General features: G+C 34.7%; 1 non-coding gene across 1 annotated transcript; it reads right to left on the bottom strand.

Annotated features, from left to right (window-relative positions):
• Window positions 1-6,156: 6,156 nt before the first annotated feature.
• Window positions 6,157-6,285, bottom strand: LOC117091229. Its single transcript, XR_004440338.1, has one exon. It is a non-coding gene; the product is annotated as a small nucleolar RNA SNORA3/SNORA45 family (small nucleolar RNA).
• Window positions 6,286-26,726: the final 20,441 nt, after the last annotated feature.

The raw sequence follows: 26,726 nt of genomic DNA, 5'->3' as shown, positions 1-26,726 counted from the left end.
AAATTTCAAAATTTATGTGGATTAAACACAAATTTTTCTCACACATAAATAGGTAATGGATAGACTAGAATTAGTAAATCAGCTCCACAAGCATTAGGACCTAGGGTGTTACTACCTGGTTTTGGTACCAAACTCAATACCTGATTTCTTCTTCATGCTTCGGTCCTAGTAATGAATTCAAATTCTAGACTCAGAAGAGAAACCAGGAGGAGAGAAGCATTGTCTCTGCCATTAGGGTGGATACTAGAGGTAACATATACCATTAACACTTCCATTAACAGTTAAGTCCCACTTAACAGAATTTAATCACCTATAATTATAAGAAAGCCCAGGAAATATTCACTTATATTCAGAGATATTTCTGCTAAATTGAAAAAAAACATATGTTAAAATAGATAATGGGGGTCCATGATTTTCTGAATAGTCTCTCAATTTAATTATCTTGAAGAAAATGAAGTCTCTTCTTGTATAATTCATTCAAGTATACTCTAGAGTGATTATCTCAAAGGCTATTTAAAATCATGGAGAAATCCTAATAGATTATTTTGGGGAGAATTTATAACTTAAATTTTCTATATATAACACTGCATACTGAGAAATCTTGAAAAATATAGAAAATTGATGAAAAGGGACAAAATTTCAGAAATTACTTGCATTTTTATACACCCATATAAAACAGAAAATATGACTTAGAAAGACATCATTTATATTAGCAACAAAATGTGTAAGACAATGAGGAACACAGTGAGATATCTTAGTAAAGAGTGATTTTTTCCTGAACCTTTATTTACATATATATATTTTTTTTCATTAGCAAACACTAGCAGAACATTAGGCAGAATCAGTGGCAATGGTCATTCTCCCTGATTTTGTTGTTGTTGTTGTTTATTTTAAAGGGAAGTTTTTACATTTTTATCTCATATATAATATTTTAGACATTGTTCATAGAGTATTAAAAAAGGAAAGAAAGAAAATATAGGAACTAATAATCTATTTCAAGGTGTAAGACTAAGAACAATAAAAAAAAGACCAAAAAAGTAGAAGTAATTATAGCAATACAATAATAAATGTAGATCAAAGCCAGTGAATAAAATTTAACAAATAAACTTTTTTTTTTGAGATTTGTGTACTCACACAAGAATATGTAAAATGTGGAACCCAAGTTTAGAAATGTAATTACAGACTAATCTCAGTAATGAAAACAGACACAAAAATACTAAACAAAATTACAACAAAACCCTCAATCTAAAAAGCAAAACAAATTTAGAAAAAAAAAATCTACAAGACAACAAAGCAATGACCGTGATTTTTCCCAGATGTGATGAGAGGAAAAAGTGGTTTCATATTGGTCTCTATTAACTCTACATATAGGATTATGGTAGTCACTTTAGCAAATTAACTGATTTACCTGCTGATTTGTAAAGTGTTTTTATCTTCAGTACGTTTTGAAATTATCTAAGTACTTTTTTCTGAACATATTGAAATAACTACTTAGTCTCTTTCTTTTTCTCTGTTAATGGGTCAGTTAATATCATCTAGTGTGAAAGCATTTTTTTTCTCATCACATCTGGAGAAAACCACTATGGTGATGTCAGGCTTTGTTACTTTTTAGGGGTTTTTTTGTTTTTGTTTTTCCCTGAATTTGCTCTATTTTATATTTTCAGATTTAGGGTTTTTGTTGTGATTGTATTTAGTGTTTTGTTTTTTTTTTTTTTTTTTTTTTTTGGCATCTGTTTTCATTACTGAGATTGGTCTATAATTGTATTTCTAAACTTAGGTTCCCCATTTTACATTTTTTTGTGACAGTAAACACATCTCAAAAACAATTACTTATTTGATGAGTTTTATTCACTGGCTTTGATCTACATTTATTATTCTTTTTATTTCTATAATTTCCTTTCTTCTATTTTTTTGAGGGTATTTTCCTTTTCTTAGTCTTACACCTTGAAATAGATGAATAGCTCCTACATTTCTTTTCCTTTTTAACTACTCAATAAACAATGTCTAGGCATTGTGTATTTTCTTCATACACGAATTTATTTTACTGTCAAAACTGATTATTCATCTTAGTAAATACTACGTTTAACGAGTAAAAATGTTATCACATTACTGTTTAACCATAAGAACTCATGTGGCCACCTTTAGTTAGAAAGTTATGTCAGAACAAATTTAACTGGAGTAGATAGAAATGAAAATGTAATATTTTAAGTAAAGACTGAAGGTAGAGTAGAAATAAATGCTGTGCTATTAGATGCCAAAACCACAGAATAGCTTACTATACATCTGCAACACTTTTTCCATAAAGTCATATGTAGCTAACAAAATTCTTTACTTCTACTAGAAACAAACTGATTTGAAGTATGAAGGTGTCAGAGTAATCCTTCCTTCACATTGCATTTTATAAAGCTGTCACTGTATACTTGGATTTCAAAGCTTTCCTTGCTGCTTTAATGTATAAAAGAAGGAATAATCAGGAGGCCCACAAATAAAAATTACTAGAGAAAGTGATATCCTTAGGCATGTGATCTTCTGCTTATTCTTGAATCCTCTTTCTCCCTTGGTTTTCTCTCAGCCAAGCTTGCCCCACTCCTACAAGTCCATACACTGTTGCACATTCTTTAAATTCTATTTTGATAATGCCTTTCTTATTTATTATTGTGTTTATGCCTAATTTTGTTGGCAATTTTGGATTGCCATATGCAAATAATACTTTTCAAAGGAGTTTTACTTCTTTTCAATTGCTCACTTACCCTCATCTAATTGTATAGTTTCTACATTGATAACCTCCAGAACTGCATCTCATATCCTATCTGTCTCTATATTCAATTCCTGGTATATATTACTAACTAGAGATATTTGATGTACCTGAAACTTTTTCCTGGCAAACTGAATGTATTATTTCTCCAGAAAACCTCTTCCTCTTGAATCCCCCTTTCCTGTTTATGACAGAATTATTGTCCTATTCTCCCAGTCTTCTTTGACCTTGCTTGTCTGTTCTCCCTTACAACAAATCTAACAATTGTCAAGGTTAGGCTTATATTATCTTTCTACATTTATCAACTCTTTTCTTCTGTAATTATTATAAAATATTTTAAGCATACATTAACTATTAGAAAAATACAACAAATATATATATTTCTTTTTGTATGGATGGTCAGATCTTAATCTCTTGCTGTGTTTAACTCAGATTCATTTTTCTATTTTAAATAAGCTATAGCTTTAAAAGTTGAAGACTTCTATATATACATTTACTTATATATATAGACTTCTCTCTATATATATTGTTCTGATCGCATGCCCATCCTTTCATCTCTTGAGTACCTGCTTTTCTGAATTTGATGTTTATTATTTTAAATTTATTATTTATTTTCATTATTTACAAATATATAACACTGGCTTATATATTTTAAACTTTTGTATAAAAGGTATGACATTGTATATACTGCCTGGATTCACATATTATGTTTTTGAAATTTGTTACTGTTGATACCTGTATCTCTAGTTTATTGGTTGTGATATGTCATATTACAAACAGAACATCATTTGCCCATTTGAATTTTAAAGAATATTTAGATGGCCGGGCGCGGTGGCTCAAGCCTGTAATCCCAGCACTTTGGGAGGCCGAGACGGGCGGATCACGAGGTCAGGAGATCGATACCATCCTGGCTAATACGGTGAAACCCCGTCTCTACTTAAAAATACAAAAAACTAGCCGGGCGACGAGGCGGGCGCCTGTAGTCCCAGCTACTCGGGAGGCTGAGGCAGGAGAATGGCGTAAACCCGGGAGGCGGAGCTTGCAGTGAGCTGAGATCCGGCCACTGCACTCCAGCCTGGGTGGCAGAGCAAGACTCCGTCTCAAAAAAAAAAAAAAAAAAAAAAGAATATTTAGATTAATTCTAATTTTTAAATGTTGAAAAACACAGCAATATTCTTATAAATGTCACATTGTGCATATGTATTAAAGCTATATATAGTATTTACCAGTAGTTAAATCACTAGGATATAGAGTATGTTAGTTTTCAGTTTTCCTAAGCTTTTGTTAAATAGCATTAGAGAGTGCTTGAATCAATTTTTATTTTCTGTAATTAATGAGTTTTCCATTGTCCCTCAACCTTATTAACAACTGTTATTAAGAATTGTTTTGCCAGCCTCATGCCTTTAATCTTAGCACTTTGAGAGACTGAGCCAGAAGAATTGCTTGAGGCCAGGAATTCAAGACCAGTGTGGGCAACAGAGTGAGACTCCATCTCTAAAAAAATAAAAATAAAAATAAAGCCAGGTGCAGTGGCATGTACCTTTAGTCCCAGCTATTTGGGAGACTGAGGCAGAAGGATCACATGGATTTCTAGGCTAAAGTGAGCTACAGTCACACCCCTTAACTCCAGCCTAGGGGAAAGAACATGACCCTGTCTTGATAAAATACGATAAAATTGTTTTGATTTTTCCGAGTCCGCTGGATAGAAATGATGTCTGTATTTCCCTGATTACTAATGAGACTGCAGCATACTTATTGGCCATTTTATTTTTCTTTTTGCAAATTGCTATTCATATTCTTTGCTCGCTTTTATATAAAGTTGATGCTTCTTAGATTATTTTATTATGACTTTAAGAAGCTCTTTATATATTCATAAAGGAATAATTATAACTAACATTTATGTAGTGCTTATTAAGTTTAATAGAGTTAAATGTTTTCTATTTATTAGTACATTTCATGGATACTAATTCTATTTTGGATATATAATAAAATGTATTTTACTTCACTGCTGCCTTATAATGTAGAGAATATATTCATTTTGGCATATTTAAATTCATTAGCTTATTTGTTTTATTTTTTTTTTTTTCTTTCAATGTCTCTAGGAATTCTTTGTTGCTACAAGGGTATTAATATATTTCCCTATATATCCTTTTTAAGTAGTTAACATCTTTATTTTCACATTTAATTATCTAATACCCCTGGAGTTTACTTTCAGCAACATTGAGATCTGCTTATTATTATATTCACAAGAAGACTAGTTGTCTCATCACCATTTGTGTTTAGTCTATAATTTTCCAGCTGAATTCTTAAATCTTCTGTCACATATAAACTTTCCACAATTGTATGAATCTGTGTCTGAGCTCTCTATTATGTCCAATTGGTCCATTTATCTATTCCAATGATAATATATTTTACTACAATTAGTATAACTACATAATATATCCTGGTACTGACACAATTTATTCATTCATCTTGTTCTTTTAAAATTGTATTGGTTGGCCAGGTGCGGTGGCTCACACCTGTAATCCCAGCACTTTGGGAGGCTGAGAGGGGTTGATCACGTGGTCAGGAGATCGAGACCATCCTGGCTAACACGGTGAAACCCCGTCTCTACTAAAAATACAAAAAAATTAGCCGGACGCGGTGGCAGGCGCCTGTAGTCCCAGCTACTTGGGAGGGTGAGGCAGGAGAATGGCGTGAGCCTGGGAGACGGAGCTTGCAGTGAGCCGAGATTGCACCACTGCACTCCAACCTGGGCGACTGAGCGAGACTCCATCTCAAAAACAAAACAAAACAAAACAAAATTGTATTGGTTATGCCCATTCTAATTATTCTTGACAAGTTCGTTTTAAAACCATATCAACATTTTTGGAATTAGACTGGCCCTGTAGATTGTATTTTAGATAAACTCTAATGTTCATGATATTGAGCCTCTTATATACAAATATAATTCGATTTTCAGATTTTCATTTATCTCCATCATCTTTTACATTTTTTAATAAAGTTTTGTCATTTCTGTCTTTTAAAGATCTACACATCTTTAATAGATTGGTACTTCATTATTTTTTGATAATGTAAATGATAAAATTTTCTACATCAGCTATTTTTAAAAAGCATTTGTTAACATTTAATAAACCTCCCTCCATGTGACTTTAAGTAACTGAGACTAGCCCCATACTCATAAAGAAATCTTCTCCTCAGCTCTTCTGCTGAAAAATTTGGCTTTCATGATGATAGACTGCTTTGGGAACTTTTTGGGAACTTTTCCTTCCCCAGACAGAACATTTTAGTAGGCCTAGAAGAACAGAGAAAGGGCTTATAATACACCATAGCAGGCACCAACTCCCTGATGAGTATGAGGAAAGATGCCTCCCAACCCACACCTTCGGGATCTAGGTAGGCCATGTTTTAGATACTTGTACTGACATAGCCACTGATTGCTCTTGCCAGTGAATCAAGACCAGTAGATTCATCGAGAACTCTAGCACACCAGGACAAGAGCTGTGTCAGGATGTTACTCCGGTGTCAGCTTGAAATTAGTTTTTGAGTGTTTATTCTGGCATATAATAGCACAAATTTAGTTTCATAATATTCTTTATTTTCCTTTCTCCATATTCAGTTTCCAGAGTCAGATTCTTAACCATCTCATTGTTATTTTTGCAGAAGACAGTAGTTTTCCCTCTTACTTGGTACAGTCATTAAACATTCTTCATCTTTCATCAGTAATATTCCTAAAGTACATTCCCAGCTAAGAGTCTTCTATTTTTATGTATTGGCAATATAGCAAATTCAAAACTTGTTAAACTTAAATACATGACCTTAGCATGCCCTGCATGTTTAGACTCATCTACTTTTTCCATTTTGTGATCTGTTCCCAAGCTCGCATGGCTTGTGGTAACTTGTAGTTTATTGTAGGATACCAGCATGCCTACTCCGGTTACTTGCTGACTGTGGCTAGATGATGCCTTTAGATTTTTTGACATGTGGTCCTCTCCAAAGGGAAGTTCACAACATGGCAGCTTGATTATTTTGATTATTTAAAGCCAACGAGGAAAACAGCCTCTTCAAAAGGCCAAAAGCTAAAAATTTTTCAATAACATTTATTTAGTCAAAAAGCACTTGTATTTATTCACTCTTTCAATAAATTGAGAACCTCCTACATGCACTGCAGTATGGTATGCTTAGTTGCTATACATATGGATAAATCAGACATGACCTTTTATAGGCTATTATAAAGAGTAACACAGGAACATAATTACATATATCTCATCACCTTTATTATTTTATTTTAAAAGAAAATTTTAATAAATATTATTTGGGTACACACATATAAAAATATTAATGTATGCCTCTTAGTAGTTATATGAGCAATCTACTAGTATCATTTCCATTTTAATGTTATAAGGGATTAATTATGCTCTCAATGCCACACTTCTAGTAAGAGTTAAACCAAGATTAGATACAGGTACCTAAAATATTACTATTTTCTTTATATTTTCCAAATTCTTTGTAATGAACTAATTTATGAAGTATGTATATAGTATATATGTTTTATATTTATGTATGATATATAATACAGTATATATAATATGTATGTATACCACATATATACATAAGAGTCAAGTCTAAATCTAATTTTTGATAGGTAGAGAAATAGTTTTTCTATTGCAATTCAGAATCCATCTGAATTTCCTTGGCAATAATGGTTCTCCTTATTTACTTGATTTAAACGTACACATAAAAGCTATTTATACTAGCCATGGTCTCACAATACAAATTTTTCATACTGCTGAAGGTTTATGAAGTACAGAGAGGTCTTGACAAAATGTCAAAAAAAATTAAATGAGGTAAATTATTTGTCAATCAATATGAATAAAATGTAAGTTGTATAAAAGAAAGAAAATTATTTTAATTGTTAGGATGCCATAAAAATAGTATTAGAATATGAGACATAGTAGCAGAGGCTGACTGATCAACTTGTGAGCCAAACAATTAATCAAATACTGACCAGAATTTGCTGGGGAGGTAGACTTAGATGTTGGTACTTATGCTTGGAAAAACACATTCCATAGGTTTAAAGCAGGCTGTTAAATCTATCTTGTAATACGGGCTGTCAGAGAGAGTACAGTAGGATAACGATGATGGAGACCAGATCCATAACCACAAGACGCAGGAATCATTGCCAAGTTAGTTATATTCTAATAATGTAGGCTATAATGTTCTACCTAATCTGTTAGTTGAAAACAATGCATATGTAAATAAGATACCTATGTATTGCTACAAATAAAAGTGCATTAATTTTATGTATTAATATTTTTACTACTGGAGTAAGAATTATGATTAAATAAGGACTTTCTAAATATGGTGTAGCTTTATTCATTGACTTAGTGTTTTGCTTTAATGATTTTTAGAATGCAAAAATGAGACCAACCCTGTTTTAATATTATTATACCAGAAAACCAACAGAATAACCAATCTGACCACAAGTTTCAAAATAAAACTTAAGAAAAATAAAACTGAAGTGGTTCAATAAAACAAACAGAAACCCACAATTTTTTAAAATCTTTTTGTTGTTATTATTATACTTTAAGTTCTAGGGTACATGTGCACAACTTGCAGGTTTGTTACATATGTATACCTGTGCCATGTTGGTGTGCTGCACCCATCAACTCGTCAGCACCCATCAACTCATCATTGACATCAGGTACAACTCCCAGTGCAATCCCTCCCCCCTCCCCCCTCCCCATGATAGGAGCCAGTGTGTGATGTTCCCCTTCTCAAGTCCAAGTGATCTCATTGTTCAGTTCCCACCTATGAGTGAGAACATGCGGTGTTTGGTTTTCTGTTCTTGCGATAGTTTGCTGAGAATGATGGTTTCCAACTGCATTAATGTCCCTACAAAGGACACAAACTCATCCTTTTTAATGGCTGCATAGTATTCTATGGTGTATATGTGCCACATTTTCTTTTTTTTTTTTTTTTTTTTTTTTTTTTTGAGACGGAGTCTTGCTCTGCCGCCGGGCTGGAGTGCAGTGGCCGGCTCTCAGCTCACTGCAAGCTCCGCCTCCCGGTTCACGCCATTCTCCTGCCTCAGCCTCCGAGTAGCTGGGACTACAGGCGCCCGCTTCGTCGCCCGCTAGTTTTTTGTATTTTTAGTAGAGACGGGGTTTCACAATGTCCGCCAGGATGGTCTCGATCTCCTGACCTCGTGATCCGCCCGTCTCGGCCTCCCAAAGTGCTGGGATGTGCCACATTTTCTTAATCCAGTCTGTCACCAATGGACACGTGGGTTGATTCCAAGTCTTTGCTATTGTGAATAGTGCCACAATGAACATATGTGTGCATGTGTCTTTATTGCAGCATGATTTATAATCCTTTGAGTATATACTCAGTAATGGGCTGGCTGGGTCATATGGTACTTCTAGTTCTAGATCCTTGAGGAATCGCCATACTGTTTTCCATAATGATTGAACTAGTTTACAATCCCACCAACAGTGTAAAAGTGTTCCTATTTCTCCACATCCTCTCCAGCACCTGTTGTTTCCTGAGTTCTTAATGATTGCCATTCTAACTGGTGTGAGATGGTATCTTATTGTGTTTTTGATTTGCATTTCTCATTAATTTCAATAAAATTTAGAAATCAGAGTCTGGCTAAAATGAAACAGGCATTTTATAAAAGACAAATTAAAAGAACAAGAATGTTCAAATTAAAAATGACAAAGTTGGTATAAATCACATACAAAAAGATATTGATTACAATATAAAATAAAATATTATGTAAACATACATTAAAATGTTACAATGATAAAAACTAAACTTTATGAAAATTGACAACGTAATATCAAAATCAAATTGACCACACACTAAAAAAAAATTAGTTTTCAAATATTATATTTAATCATTGTTTCAGGCTGAGATATTATGTTAAAATTTTCAGTTTTTCATGAAAAACAATTTTTAAGAACACATAGTTTGAGATAATAAAAAATACACTTGCACATGCATGTATACAGCAACACAATTTGCAATTGCAAAAATGTGGAATCAACTCAAATTCCCATCAATCAATGAGTAGATAAAGAAACTGTGATCTATCTATCTATCTATGAATGAGATTGGAGGCTATTATTCTAAGTGAAGTAACTCAGGAATGGAAAATCAAGCATCATATGTTCTCACACCTAAGTGGGAGCTAAGCTATGAGGATGAAAAGGCATAAGAATTACACAATGGACTTTAGGGATTCATGGAGAAAGGGTGAGAAGGGCATGAGGTATAAAAGAGTACAAATACGGTGCAGCATATACTGCTCACGTGATAGATGCACAAAACCTCACAAATCATCACTAAAGAACTTACTTATATAACCAAACACCACCTGTTCCCCAATAACCTATATAAATAAAAAATTAAAAAAAGAAAAGACCCATTCACTGGGTAACATCAAAAGTAATAAAGATAACTATTTTTCATTAAGGTACATTTTTTTCCCATCCAACAAATAAATAAATAATAAGTAATATGGAACTTTTTTCAGTAGATTTTATAAACTCAGAAACAAAAAAATCAAATATATCTCTTAGCATATGTTAATGATTATTCAATCTTTTATTACCTCACTTATTCTAGCTCTCTCAGTATAAGTGTGAATACATGTGTGTATGTGTGTGTGTGTGTGTATGTGTGTGTGTATATATATATTGCATATACACACATACACAGGTTTCATTCACAGCACCTTTTACAGGTTTCAGCACCATTCTCCCCAAAATTGATAAACCTTCATAAGAATGTATTTTCTATCAAGCATGAATCCTAATTGTCATATGTAATGCTTAACCCTCACAACAACTGCAGAACACATAATCTTTCACACCACACATGGAACACTCATTAAGATGAGTATATAATGAACTATAAAACATGTCTCAAGAAATTAAAAATTATTTAAATCATACATTGTATGTTATCACAATGGGACAGTATAAGAAATCTGTTTTTTCAAGTATCTGGAAAATCCCCAAATGTTGCAAATTAAATATAACACTTGTAGTCACCCACTGTGCAGAAAAAAAATTACAAGGTAACTCAGAAACTAGAAGTGAATACAGCCACACTCTCAGAACAAAACACAATGAAAATAGAAATCAATACCAAGAAGATGTCTCAAAGCCGTACAATTTACATTGAAATTAAAACTCTTGCGGAATGGCTTTTGTGTAAACAATAAAATTGAGGCAGAAATTAAGAAATCTTTGAAACTAATGAAAGCAAAGATAAAACATACCAGACTCTCTGCAATACAACTAAAGCACTTTTAAGAGGAAAATTTATAGCACTAAATATACACCTCAACAAAATACAAGCAAACTGAATCCAATAGCACATTAGAAAGCCAATCCACCACAATGAAATAGACTTTATTCCTGGGATGCAAGGTTAGTCCAATATACACAAATCAATAAATGTGATTTATTACATACAATTAAAACAAAAAACACATGATCATTTCAATAGAAGCAGAAAAGGCATTCAATAAAATTTGATCCCTTCATATTAAAATCCCTCAATAAACTAGGCATCAAAGAAACATGCCTCAAAATAAACAGAGCCACATATGACAAACCCTGCCCCCCACCACGAACATCATACTAAAAGGTAAAAGCTGGACGCATTCCCCTTGAGAAGTGGCACAGCATGAAGATGCTCCTTCCCACCACTCCTATTGGAAATAGTACTGTAAGTCTTAGCCAGAGCAAGCAGGCAAGAGAAAGAAATAATAGTCATCCAAATATGATGAGAGAAAGTCAAACTATCTTCACAGGTGATAAAATTCCATACCTAGAAAACCCCATACTCTCTGCTCAAAGGCTCCTAGAACTGATAAACAACTTCAGCAATGTTTCAGGGTACATACGATATGTACAAACATCAGCAATATCTCTATAAACCAATAAGGTCTACAGCCAAATCAAGAATGTAATCCCATTTGCAATTGTCACAGAAAGAATACAATAGGTAGGAATACAGCTAGCCAGGGAAGTGAAAGATCTCTACAATTAGAATTTCAAAACACTGCTGAAAAGAATCAGAGATGTCACAAACAAATGGAAAAACATTCCATGTTCATAGACAGGAAGAGTCAATATCACTAAAATTGCCATACTACCCAAAGCAATTTGAAGATTCAATGCTCTTCCTTATCAAAATACCTAGATCATTCTTCACAGAATTAGAAAAAATTATTCTGAAGCTCATGTGTAACAGAAAAGAAGCCTGATAACCAAAGCAATCCAAAACAAAAAGAAAGAAGCTAGAAGTTATCACATTACCTCACTTCAAATTATACTACAAGGATACAGTAACCAAAATGTCATGGCAGTGGTACAAAAACAGACACATAGAAAAATGTAACAGCTTAAAGAACCCAGAAATAAAGCCACACACTTAAGATAATCTCATCTTTGATGACGTTAACAATAACAAACAATAGGGAAGAAATCCCTATTCAATAAATGGTGCTGAGATAACTGGCTATCTATATGCAGAAGCTGGAAACTGGACCCCTTTTTGTCACTGTATGCGAAAATCAACTTAAGGTGGATTCAGCACATTTTTTGTTGTAATTTTATTTTTTTATTTTGGGGGGTACATAGTAGATGTATATATTTGTGGAATTCATGAGATATTTTAATACAGGCATGCAATGCAAAATAATCTTATCAGAGTAAATGGGGCATCCATCACCTCAAACATTTATCCTTTGTGTTATAAACAATCCAATTACAGTCAGTTATTTTAACATGTACAATAACTGTTTAATATAGTCACCTTGTTGTGCTAGGAAATATTAAATCATATTAATTTTTAAACCTTGTTTTTTTACCCATTAACCCTCCCCATATCCCTTCCAATCCTTCACTATCCTCCTCAGTCTCTGTTAACCATTCTACTCACTATCTCCATGAATTCAGTTATTTTGATTTTTAGCTTCCACAAGTAAGTGGGAAGAAGAGAAATTTGTCTTTCTATGCCTGGCTTATTTCACTTAACATAATGAATTCCAGTCCCATCCATGTTCTTGCAAGTAACAGGGTCTAACTTTTTTAATGGCTGAATAGTGGTCTATGGTGTGTATGTATGTTCTTTATCCGTTCACCTATTGATTAATGAGTTGCTTACAAATTGTGGCCATCATCAATAATGTTTGGGAAATCCTCTGTTATTATCCGTTTGAATAAGCTTCCTACCTGTGTATCTCTCCCTCCCCTTTAAGGCCAATAATGCTAGATTTGCCCTTTTGAGGCTGTTCTCTAGATCTTTTAAGTATGCTTCACTGTTTTCATTCTTTTTTCTTTTTTTTTGCCTGGCTGTGTTTTCAAATAGCCTGCTTCAAACTCAATAATGCTTTCTTCTGCTTCGTCGGTTGTGCTATTAAGAGACTCTGATGCCTTCTTCACTATGTTAACTGCATTTTCCAACTCTAGAATATCTGCTCAATTTTTTAGTTATTTCAATCTCTTTGTCAAATTTATCTAATAAAATTCTGAATTCCTTTCAGTTTCCTTAAAACAGCTATTTTGAATTCTCTCTATGAAAGTTCACATATCTCTGTTTCTCCAGAATTTGATCCCTGGTGCCTCATTTACGTCATTTGGTGAGGTTACATTTTCCTGGATTGTCTTTATGCTTATGGATGTTTGTCTGTGTCTGGACATTGAACAGTTAGGTATTTATTGTAGTCTTCACTCTCTGGGCTTGTTTGTACCTGTCCCTCTTGGGAAGTTTTTCCAGGAATTCAAAAAGACTTGGGCATTGTGGTCTAAATTGCATCCGCATGAGGAAGCACCCCCAAATCAGCAATCCTGTGGTTTTAGCAGACTCCTAAAGATACCACCTCAATAGTCTTGAATAAGATCTGGAAGAATACTTTGTATTACCAGGCAGTAAAAACTCTTCTTCAATTCGTTTACTTTTTCCCAACAAATGGAGTCTGTCTCTGTTCTGAGCCACCTGTAGATCGTGGTAGGGGAACACAAGCACCCCTGTGGCCACCACCACTGGGACTGCGCTGGGTCAGACCTAAAGCCAGCACAGTACAGGGGCTCACCAGGGCCCACTGTAATCACTGCCCGGCTACTGTCTATGTTTTCTCAAAACCCGGAGGCCCTACAATCAGCAGGTAGTGAAGCCACCTAGGCTTGTATCCTTCACTTCATTACAGTGAGTTCCTCTAGGCCCTCAGCATGTCCAGAAGTGCATTCTGGGAGCCAGGGACTGCAATAAAAAACCTTACAACACTACTTTGTGTTCTATTGTACAGTGATTGAGCAAGCACACAAACCGTAAGACACAGTCCTTCCCTCTCCTCCCTCTCCTTTCCACAAGAAGTGAAACCCCATAGTAAGTAATGCCAGGCTACTGCCAATATTCCCTTCAGGGCCAGGGGAACCTCATTTGGCTTGTGGTGGATACTGCCTGGCCTGGGACTCGACATTCAGGGCATTGGGTTCCCCTCTGGCCCAGAGATGGTCCAGAAATGCTATCCAAGAGTTAAGGCGTAGAGTCAGGGAGCCCAAGAACCTTCTTGGTGCTCTACCCTGCTGCGGTAGAGATGGTACCTAAGGTGCAAGACAAAGTCTCCTTTACTTTTCCCTCCACTTTTCTCAAACAGAAAGAGTGTCTCCTTATAGTCAACACAGCTGGGAGTATGCTGAGTCTCACCTGAGTCCAAAAAGTCTCAGTCTCTTACCCAAGGTCCTTGGCATACGACCTGGGTATTGCTGCAGATTATCCAGGGATCAAGTGCTCTCTAGTCAACAGGTGATGGATCATACCCTTCATGACAATGAATTCCTTTCTGGCCCAAGGTATGTCTAGAAATGTCATCTAGGAGTTAGAGCCTAGAAAGGGAGCCTCACAATGCTGCATGGTGCCCTCTTCTATTCTGGCTGAGCTGATGTCCAAATAAAAGACAAAGTCCTCTTTAGTCTTACATCTCTTCTCAAGCAGAAGAAAGGCGTTTGTTTTGGAGCCACACCCTGTGAAGCCTGAGTTTGGAGAAGGGGTGGTGCAAGCACTGTCTCAGCCACCCTGGCTGGTATCTCAGTACCCCCTAAAGCTACTGGTTCTGAGCAAAATCAGCACTAGGACTCACCTAGGATTTTCAGTCCTTGAGACTTAGATTGCTTTTCAAGTTTATGTAGAGCCCCTGAGTACTTCAGCCCAGGGTGGTGGGGCTTACCAGAATTCACATTCTGACCATTGGTATGAGTGATTCCCCTCTGGCTAGAGCCTGTTTAAATGATCCCTACATGGGTGGGTATTAGCTCAGTTCAACTCGATTTTGCTTTTTGCTGTTGACAGGACAACACTTGAGTTCATTGCAGTATCTCAGAGGTGTTTCACTCTCTCTACCCAAAGTGCACAGATTTTCTTCCAGTGACACATAGCTACTGCCAGGGGATGGCGGATAGATGGTGTCAGCAATTCAAGATTGTCTTTCCTACCTTCTTCAATGCCTCTTTCAGTGATATGTAGTTAAAACAAGGTACTGTGTGCACTCACCTGATTTTTGGTTCTAATGAAGATGTCTTTTTGTATAGATAGTTGCTAAATTTGCAACCTTACAGGGGGACCAATCAGTGGAGCCATGTATTTGGCCATCTTGTTCCACCCTCTGTCTCAGATTAGACACTAAATTATAAACCTTAAAGCTATAAATACCCTAGAAGAAAACCGAGGAAACAACATTCTGGACATAGACCTGGGCAAAGATTAATGACAAAGATGCCAAAAGCAATTGCAACAAAACCAAAAATTCACAAATGGAACTTCATTAAAGTAAAGAGCTTCTGCACGGGAAAAGAAAAATCTGTCAACAATGTAAACAGACAACCTACGGAAAAAAAAATTTACAAACTATCATCCAACAAAGGTCTAATATCCAGAATCTACAAGGAAATTAAACAATTCAACAGGTACAAAACAAATAACCCCACTAAAAAGTGGGCAAAGGACATGACAGACCACTTTTCAAAAGAAGACATACAAGGGCCAAAAAACATGAAAAAAAAAAATGTTCCACATAACTAATCATCAGAGAAAAGCAAATCAAAACTCTAATGAGAAAACATATCACACCAGTCAAAATGACTACTAATAAAAAGTCAAGAAGCAGCAGATGCTTACAAGGCAGTGGAGAAAAGAGAATGCTAATACACTATTGGTGGAAATGTAAACTAGCTCAGCCACTGTGGAAAGCAGTTTGTACATTTCTCAAAGAACTCAACATAGAATTACCATTTGACCCAGCAATTCCACTACTGAAAACACAGACAAAAGAAAATAAATTGCTCCACCAAAAAGACACATGCACTTATATGTTTATCATAGCACTATTCAGAATAGCAAAGACATGGAATTAACCTAGCTGCCCATCAGCAATGGATTGGGTAGATAAAATGTAATACATATATAAACCATAGAATACTATGCAACCATAAAAAAAATTATTTCCTTTGTAGCAACATGGATACAGCTGGAGGCCATTATCCTTAGCAAATTAACATAGGAACCAAAAACCACATACTTCATGTTCTCACTTATAAGTGGGAGCAAACAATGGGCACTCATGAACATAAAGATAGGAACAGTAGGCATTGGGAACTACTAGAGGTGAAGACAGGTAGGGGCAAGGTTTCAAAACCTAACTATTTGGTACTATACTCACTACTTGGGTTGTGCGATCAATCGTTCTCCAAATCTTAGCAACACATGATATATCCATATAACAAACCTGCACATATACTTCCTAGACCTAAAAGAAAAGTTGGAATTATTTTTTAACAAATAAATAAATAAATAAAACATCATATTTTCGTATTTCTATAATATCATTAATAATATAATATCATATCATATCATTAATAATCATTAAAAAGTATATCTGAAATAGGAGACTGATAGGACTTGTTTTCTGGTCACAATGCTCTTCAGCAAAACGGGATCTGATCTAGACACAATGTGGTAAAGAAACCACTCAAAACCAGCAGATAGTGAGGAAAGTGATCTCAAGCAGCGCTAGTTACTCATTAGCATAAGACACTCCCACTAGTGCCATGGCAGTTCACAAATTCCATGGCAATGACCAGGAAGTTACTGCCCTCTTCCATGACAACAACCCACAAGTTACCACAACTTTCCTAGAAATTTCTGGATACCCTGCCCCTATATTTGCATGTAACTGAAAGTGGGTCTAAGTAGATATAAATACTTTGCCCATAGCATGGAATTGCAGCACAGGGCACATTGCCTATGAGTTATCCCTGCTTCAAAAGGAGCAGTTCCAGTTCAATAAAAGATCGCTGTTTAAAAACGCTGACCCACTCCTGTATTTTTTCTCAATTTGGGGACTCGCCTGCCTGCCTGTATCACCTCTACACCCAAATTTATCACAGACAAATTCTTTTCACGCTAATTTTCTGTTTCCTTTGCCTTTATATTGACTCCTTCAATTAAACTATCTGAAAAAGTTTATTAGAAATTTGCTTTATATATAAAAACAAGGAACAAATCTCCCATTGTTTTTCTTAAAATTCTTACATTCAAAAGGTATGACCATGACCATTACAAGCCACTATTTTCATTCTTGAACCTTATTTGGACATTTTAATAGGTTGATCTGGTTCTAACAAATGGTGCTCACTTAAAAAATGATAAATGAAAACTCACTCAAAACTGCACAACTATATGAAAACTGAGCAACCTTCTCCTGAATGACTACTGGGTAAATAACTAAATTAAGGTAGAAATAAAGAAGTCATTTGAAACCAATGAGAACAAAGACACAAGGTAGCAGAATCTCTGGGACAAATCTAAAGCAGTGTTTACAGGGAAATTTATAGCACTAAATGCCCACAAGAGAAAGCAGGAAAGATCTAGAATCAGCACCCTAACATTACAATTAAAAGAACCAGGGAAGCAAGAGCAAACAAATTCAAAAGCTAGCAGAAGACAAGAAATAACTAAGGTCAGAGCAGAACTGAAGGAGATAGAGACACAAAAAACCCTTAAAAAATCAATGATTTCAGGAGCTGGATTTTTTAAAAGATTAGCAGAAAAGATAAACTGCTTTCCAGACAAAGAAGAAAACACAGAAAAATCAAATAGACACAATAAAAAATGATAAATGGGATATCACCACTCATCCCACAGAAATGCAGACTTCCATCAGAAAATACTACAAACACCTCCACACGAATAAACTAGAAAATCTAGAACAAATGGATAAATTCCTAAACACATACACCCTCCGAATACTAGACCAGGAAGAAGTAACAAGTTCTGAAATTGAGACAGCAATTAATAGCCTGACAACCAAAAAAAAAAAACCAGGACCAGAGGGATTCACAGCCGAATTCTACCAGAGGTACAAAGAAGAGCTGGTACCAATCCTTCTCAAACTATTAAAAAACAACAGAAAAAGAGGGACTCCTCCCTAACTCATTTTATGAGGCCAGCATCATCCTGATGGCAAAGCCTGTCAGAGACACACACACACACAAAAAATGAAAATTTTAGGCTAATATACCTGATGAACATCGATGTGAAAATCCTCAATAAAATACCAGAGAACCTTATCCAGTAGCACATCAAAAAGCTTATCTACCATGATCAAGTCGGTTTCATCTCTGGGATGCAAGGCTGGTTCAACATACATAAAACAATAAACGTAATCCATTACATAAACATAACGAATGATAAAAACCACATGATTATGTCAATAGCTGCAGAAAAGTCCTTTGATAAAATTTAAAACCCCTTCATGCTAACAACTCTCAATAAACTAGATATCGATGGAACATGTCTCAAAATAATAAGAACTATTTATGACAATCCAACAGCCAATACCATACTGAATGGGCAAAAACTGGAAGCATTCCCTTTGAAAACCGGCACAAGACAAGGATAGCTTCTCTCACTACTCCTATTCCACATAGTATTGGAAATTCTGGCAAGGGCAATCAGGTAATAGAAAGAAATAATGTGTATTTGAATAGGAAGAGAGGAAGTCAAATTGTCTCTGTTTGCAGATGAAATGTTTGTATACCTAGAAAACTCCATTGTCTCAGCTTAAATTCTCCTTAAGCTGATAAATGACATCAGCAAAGTCACAGGATACAAAATCTATGTGCAAATATTACAACCATTCCTATACATCAATAATAGACAGCCAAATCATGAGTGAACTCCCATTCACAATTGCTACAAAGAGAATAAAATACCTAGGAGCACAACTTACAAAGGATGTGAAGGACCTCTTCAAGGAGAACTACAAAATACTGCTCAAGGAGGTAAGAGAGGACACAAACAAATAGAAAAACATTTCATGCTCATGGATAGGAAGAATCAATATTGTGAAAATGCCCCTACTGCCCAAAGTAATTCATAGATTTAATGCTATCCTTATCAAGCTACCATTGACTTTCTTCACAGAATTAGAAAAAACTACTTTAAATAGCATATGAAACCAAAAAAAGAGCCCGTATAGCCAAGACAGTCCTAAGCCAAAAGAACAAAGCTGGAGGCATCACCCTACCTGACTTCAAACTATACTACAAAGCTACAGTAACCAAAACAGCATGGTATTTGTACTGAAACAGATAGGTAGACCAATGGAGCAGAACAGAGGCCTCAGAAATAATGCCACATATAAACTATCATCTGATTTTTGACAACCCTGACAAAAACAAGCAATGGGGAAAGGATTCTCTATTTAATGAATGGTGTTGGGAAAACTGGCTAGTCACATGCAGAAAACTGTAACTGGACCCTTCCTTATACCTTATGCAAAAATTAAGTCAAGATGGATTAAAAACTTAAACATAAGACCTAAAACCATAAAATCCCTAGAAGAGAATCTAGGTAATACCATTCAGGATATAGGCATGTACAAAGACTTCATGACTAAAACACCAAAAGCAATGGCAACAAAAGCCAAAATTGACAAATGGGTTCTGTTAAACTAAAGAGCTTCTGCACAGCAAAAGAAACTATCATCAGAGTGAACAGGCAACTTATAGAATGGGAGAAAAAAATTGCAGTCTATCCATCTGACAAAGGGCTAATATCCAGAATCTACAAGGAACTTAAACAAATTTGCAAGAAAAAATCAACCACATCAAAAAGTGGGCAAAGAATATGAACAGACACTTCTCCAAGGGGGATATGTATGCAGCCAACAAATATATGAAGAAAAGCTCATCTTCACTATTCATTAGAGAAATGCAAATGAAAACCACAAAGAAATACCATCTCAAACCAGTTAGAATGATAATCATTAAAAAGTCAGGAAACAACAGATGCTAGAGAGGATGTAGAGAAATAGGAATGCTTTTACACTGTTGGTGGAAGTGTAAATTAGTTCAACTATTGTGGAAGACAGTGTGGCGATTCCTCAAGGATCTAGAACTAGAAATAGAAATACCATTTGACCCAGCGATCTCATTACTGGGTATATACCCAGAGGATTATAAATCATTCTACTATAAAGACAAAAGCACATGTATGTTTACCGCAGCACTATTCATAATAGCGAAGACTTGGAACCGAGCCAAATGCCCATCAATGATAGACTGGATAAAGAAAATGTGGCACATATACACCATGGAAAACTATGCAGTCATAAAAAAGGATGAGTTCAGCCAGGCGCTGTGGCTCATACCTGTAATCCTAGCACTTTGGGAGGCCAAGGCAGGCAGATCTCAAGGTCAGGATTTTGAGATAGTCTGACCAACATTGTGAAACCCCATCTGTACTAAAAATACAAAAATTAGCCAGACGTGGTGGCACCTGCCTGTAGTCTCAGCTACTCAGGAGGCCAAGGCAGGATAATCGTTTGAACCTGGGAGGTGGAGGTTACAGTGAGCTGAGATGGTGCCACTGCATTCCAGCCTGGGCAACAGAGCAAGATTCCATCTCATGAAAAGAAGAAAAAAGAAAAGAAAAATAAAAGGATGAGTTTATATCCTTTGCAGGGACATGGATAAAGCCGAGAAAACATCATTTTTCAGCTAATTAACACGGGATCAAAAAACCAATCACTGCAAGTTCTCACTCATAAGTGGGAGCTGAACAATGAGAACACCTGGAGACAAGGAGGGGCACACCACACACGTGTGCCTTTTGGAGGGTGGTGGGCTAGGGGAGGGATAGCATTAAGAGAAATTCCTAATGCAGATGGAAGGTTGATGGGTGTGGGAAACCATGAAGGCATGCCTATACCTATGTAACAAACCTGCACATTCTGCACATGTATCCCAGAACTTAAAATACAATTTTAAAAAATGACAAAGAAAATTACAAAATGAAAGCAATGTTACATTTCTTGGTAGAGTTATGGTTTGGAAGCCATTTTTAAGTAGGAGGACTACTTTTAACTGGAGACCAGAAAATCTGCCAAGAATATGTCATAAATGAATTTTTTTAATGTCAGTAAATTCAGTCAGTGATTGATATGCTTTGAAAGACTGTTCACTTAGCAGAAATCCCCATTTGCAACGCTAAAGTGTGAAATAGCAAAGGAGAGGAAATAAACGTACTTGAATCATTTATAAAGATTTGCAGAGGCAGTAATAAGTTCACCTTTAGAAAATTATCAGTGATTGAAGTTTGTGGTGGTGAAACTGAGGGATAGAAGCCAAATGCCTATTGGCTGGTGTCCTGTGGACTTCCCCTCACATTTCTGCCAACAATCCTTAGCTCTGACCCTGAAATACCTGCTTCCTCGAAGGGACAGTCTGTCAAACTGAGCTAAGTAAAAATTGTTCTGTACTTTGAGAAAATGTGCAGGAGTAGAATGAAATCTTACGGTCTATTTTTTTTAATCTGGGATCAGAGCTTTAAAACAGAAATTGTCTGAATTTAATCAGTTCATTGGTCCTCATCTCAGTTACCAAATCTAATGTCTTGAGAAAAAAGTGTTATCTAAAATGTGAAATAAAAATATGTAAACTTTCTAAATTGGGGTTAAAAATTGTACATTATTTGTTTAAACTGAAACCAAAAACAAACTGATATTGTATTTTGGAAGGAATGATTTGAAAATAATATAAATATAATTTTAAAGCACTGCTGATATTAATACTACTGTTACCCTTTTGATTCCTTTGTATTGCAATGTTTGTAATAAATGAATTGCATCAGTAGTTATTGCTCTTATCACCAAGAAAGAAAAAAAGAGACCAGCATGTGAGTCTACACTCAACTGATTAACTCAAGTTATGGTTTTGAACAATCAGTTTTGTCATTGTCAGCCTCAGATTCTTCTGTAAAAATGGATAATTCTCTCTTCCATAATGTGTAATAAAACATTCATATGTCCTTCAGTTTGTCATTTATCAAGCAACTTTGAAACAAATAAGAGGTTAGACGAACAGGTTGTTGAAAAATAAACATTTAACTAGTATTTAGATTCATCTAGATAAAATTTAGAAATTGTAATTATTCACACACCAACTAGTATAAAATTAAAAATTAACATATGATTACTTTATATCTACCATAACAGAGTTATTTCTATTTACAACACTTTTACGAAAAAGATTTAAAAAATCAATATTGCTAAGTTGGTTTTTATAGCCCCAAGGGCTGTTAATTTGACTTGAAATTCTGATATTTTTAATCATTATTAAGGAAGATTAAATGTATTAATATCTCATTATAGAAAACTTCCAGTTGTAAATGCACCTAAAAGTTAAACTATATTTGTTACAGGAGGTTGACTATACTCACAAAAATTATAATTAGCTCGCTATACTTGATTTTAGCTTATTTTATAAATTATAAGTTAATTATTTCTACTTCACTTGCTGCTGTGAATACATTAAGATTCTTTAAATCTGTATATTTCTCTCTATAGCCTCATTTTGTTTATTTTTGAAAAAATCAACAGAATACTTATTATATAGACATTCAAAAATGTGTAGCTAGTAGAAAACCTAATAGAAGACCTTCATAAATTTAAAATTCAATTTAAAAACTTGCTTGTAGTATATGAACTTCTATATTAGATAAAATTAAATTAAACAGAGATTTGAAATGTGAGCAATTTAAATATCTAGTATATCTTAATAAAATCACTTTATTAGTTTCCTATTAATAATATATATTCAAAATACATGAAAGTCATATGATATTTTAATGAAGGAAAGCTTAAATACCTGTTTGATAATATATATGACAGTTTTAAAATAGAATCAATTTGAGAATAACTGTCTCTCATTTAATGCACCACTGAGACTCCTTTACCCATCTCCAACTTCTCACCATGGCATTCAGCAAAAAGCTCATTTCCTCATCTTCTTTAGCATGATACATCAAGCTCCTGATGACTTGTCTTCTTATCTTTATGGTATAGGCATGTCATACCACATGTAATTTATGAGCCAGGTATAATGAATTAGTGTGAGTACTCAGAATATAACATAGTGTTCCACATTTCTGTATACGTGTACATATTGTCAATGCCATCTCATTTTCCTTTCCATCGGCATTTTTTTTTTAAATAAAATACACCCATTCTTCAGCAGTTGATTCTCATTAGCAGGTTCTTCCTCCTCTATTCTACTGCAGATCTCCTCTGACTTACAATGGTTTGATATGTAATTTCTTGACATAAAGATGGTGCAAATGCAATATGCATTCAGTACACTCACAGGGTTGTAATGAGGTTATGTCCATATAAATCTTTTTAATTTGAAAATATTATCAGTGGAAATACACTTTCAATTTACAATATTTTCAATTCCCAATGAGTTTATCAGATTGTAACCCCACTGTGAACCACGGAGCATCTGTATAAATTATTCTATAGTAGTATATTTCAATTATATGTCTACTTTCCTGTGTTCTGTTAGTATTAAGTTTTCTGAGAAGAGATTTTATTTCAAATGAATTTTAGTTAAAAGCTCTTTGAGATCAAATATTTAATTTTCTTATATTTGAAGCCCATATTCTAAGAGGTTCAATTATTTAATAATGAATGAAAAGGAAATGACTGGAGGAGTAAAATATATTTTCAATGATGGATTACTCTTGTTAAACTCATTGCGCTGAACCAAAATAATCTATCTCTTAAAGAATACATTTAAAACTCTCACATTCTTTCTATTACCCACTTCTTACCTTTTTTTAGGAATATATATTCTTTTATAACATCATTTGCATTGTAATTAAAAGTAACTTTTCTGTTACTTAAATATCTCCAAACATAGTAGAGAATGGACATGATAAATATGGAAATAAAACAACTGATTGGCTTACTGACTTAATGGCAATTATTTCAATGAAGACAGAGCAAAATTTGAAGCATTTATTCTTAGTAATATAAGAAACAAAACAATCATCTGGAAAAAGCCACAGAATGAGAGACAATTGTTTAAATAGAAGGAGGAAAGAATACCTAAAATTCCTAGTTTCTCAAACAAAACATTCTTAATAAACCATTTGTGTGGAAACTAGGTAAGATGTTTTCTTTGTTTTTTATTAAGTTTAAACATATTAGCAGAGGATAAAGTTTGAAATCATTGAGATGTTAAATAAAAACAAAATCAGTTAAAATTTTTGCAAAATAATTGCTTTCAGAAAAGCGATATAAACTTTAGTATTTTCATTTAAATTCAGCCACTACTTTCAAGCACTAGCAGATACATTATGATAGTGAGTGAGCATTCTTTTGCAAATGTCTAGCAGATACCAATATGAAAAAATTTTTAATGAAATATAGAGCACCTGATACTCATTGTGTACTCACTATGCCCTAGGCACTGATCTGGGTTCTAGAAATATATAAGGAATGAAATTAACAAATGTTTTCACTCTATAGAACTCTTATTCTAATATGGTTGAACATAATTATATTACATGGTTGTGGGTGTGTATGTGTGTGTGTGTGTATATATATATATGCATGTATATACACACATACATAGAAAGAGAATTTTTTTTTTCTTCTTTTTTTTTTTTGAGACAGAACCTCAGTCTGTCCCTCAGGCTGGAGTACAGTGGTGTGATCTTGGCTCACTGAAACTTGTGCCTCTTGGGTTTAAGTAATTCACCAGCCTCAGCCTCCTGAGTAGCTGGGATTACAGTGAGGGCCATCATGCCTTGCTACTTGTGTATTTTTATTACAGATGAGGTTTCACCATGTTAGCTCGTTTTGAGTGTCTGGTCTCAAAGGATCTGCCCAATATGCTGGGATTAAAGGTTTGAGTGACCATGCCCTGCTGGTTATCAATTTCAGAAGAACAATTGTACTTCAAAAAAGGGCATAGAGATTTTTGTTGGGAGGTCAGGAACGGCTTCTTTGATTGAGGTTACCTGTGTTTTATGCACAGCAAAAATCATTAGATGTGGACAATGTATGCAAACATACACATACATACACTTTTGAGCAGGAATTAAAATAAACAAATCATTAGATCTAATTCCCACAGAATATACTCAAAAAAGAAAAACAATAGAAAGAAAAAAAAAGGTAGCAGTAAACCACATACATATACGATCTCTGCAAAAACAGCCACATGAGCACAGAACATCAGCAACTGCTGAAATTAAACAAAAATACAGTGAGAAGAGATCTTACTTGAAGTAAACAGTTTTACATTTCATATCTTTTTGCCAACTTCATTAGCATGCTAAGGCTGCCACAGCAAACATCAAGATTCTGTAGCTTAAACAATAGAAATTGATTTTCCCACAGATCTGGAGGCTGGAAGTCTTGAGATTAAGGTGTTGGCAGGTGTGGTTTCTTGTGAGGCCTCTCTCCTTGGCTCGCAGATGAACCTCCCCTCCCTGCTTCCTTACGTGGACTTCCCCTATGTCTGAGGTGCCTCTTCTTATAAGGCTATCCGTCATGCTAGATTAGGATCTGCTATCATCACTTCATTTTAACTTACCTCTTTAAAGGCCTTATCTTTAAAGGTGGTCACATTCTAAGGTTCTAGAGTTAGGACTTCAGCATATGAATTTAAGGGAGGCAGAATACAACTCAGCCCATAGAACAACTTTTATATTTTACATTTACAGAAAAACTTTGGTAACACAGAAAGTTCTCCTATATCCCACATCCAGTTCACCTATTATTAACATCTTATATTAGTATAGTACATTTGTTACAATTAATGAACCAATATTGACACATTGTTACTAAAGTCTATAGTATATTCATATTTTCATAATTTTTAAATGTAATATCCTTTTCCTTCTCCTCAGGATTCAATTCCTGATACCACATCATAATTAGTCGTCATGTCCTCAAAGGTTCATTTCAGCTATGAAAGTTTGTCTGATTTTGTTTTTGATGACCCTGACAGTTAAAAGGAATGCTAGTGAGATATTTTGTATGATGTCTTTCTACTGGAATATGCCTATTTTTTAATTGTTAGATTGGACTTATGGTTGGGGGAAGAAGATCACCATGCCATTTTCAGCACATCATAGCAAGCTTATACACTATCCACATACTGTTGATGTTGTCCTTGGTAACTTGACTGTGATAGTTTCTGTTTCTAAATTGTCAAAGCTTATCTTTCCTCCCCTTCCCATACTATTCCCTTTAAGAAGAGGTCACTACATGCAGCCCACACTTAAGGAGTTTATAGTTACCAGGGTGAACAAAGTACATAAGTTACTTGGAATTAGATATTTGTGTCTTACCCCCCATTTATCAATTTCGTTAATCATTTATTTCTATCAGTCCAGATAGGTAACTATTTATTTTACTTTGGATTAAAATCTAATATTACTTTTCTGTTGCTCAAAACTTTCCAGCTTTGGCCATCAGGAGTTCTCTTAGCTGCCTCCAGTGTCCCTTTGACTCACTCTCAGGTTTATGGGTGGTTCTTTGTGTTGTTTTTGAGCCTTTCCTTACATGCTGGAATTCCAAGATGCTCCAGTCTTATGTTGTCTA

Source organism: Trachypithecus francoisi, unplaced genomic scaffold (assembly GCF_009764315.1).
Source record: "Trachypithecus francoisi isolate TF-2019V2 unplaced genomic scaffold, Tfra_2.0 Lachesis_group11, whole genome shotgun sequence".
Lineage (NCBI taxonomy): Eukaryota > Metazoa > Chordata > Mammalia > Primates > Cercopithecidae > Trachypithecus > Trachypithecus francoisi.
This window is presented reverse-complemented; position numbering and strand designations above follow the sequence as displayed.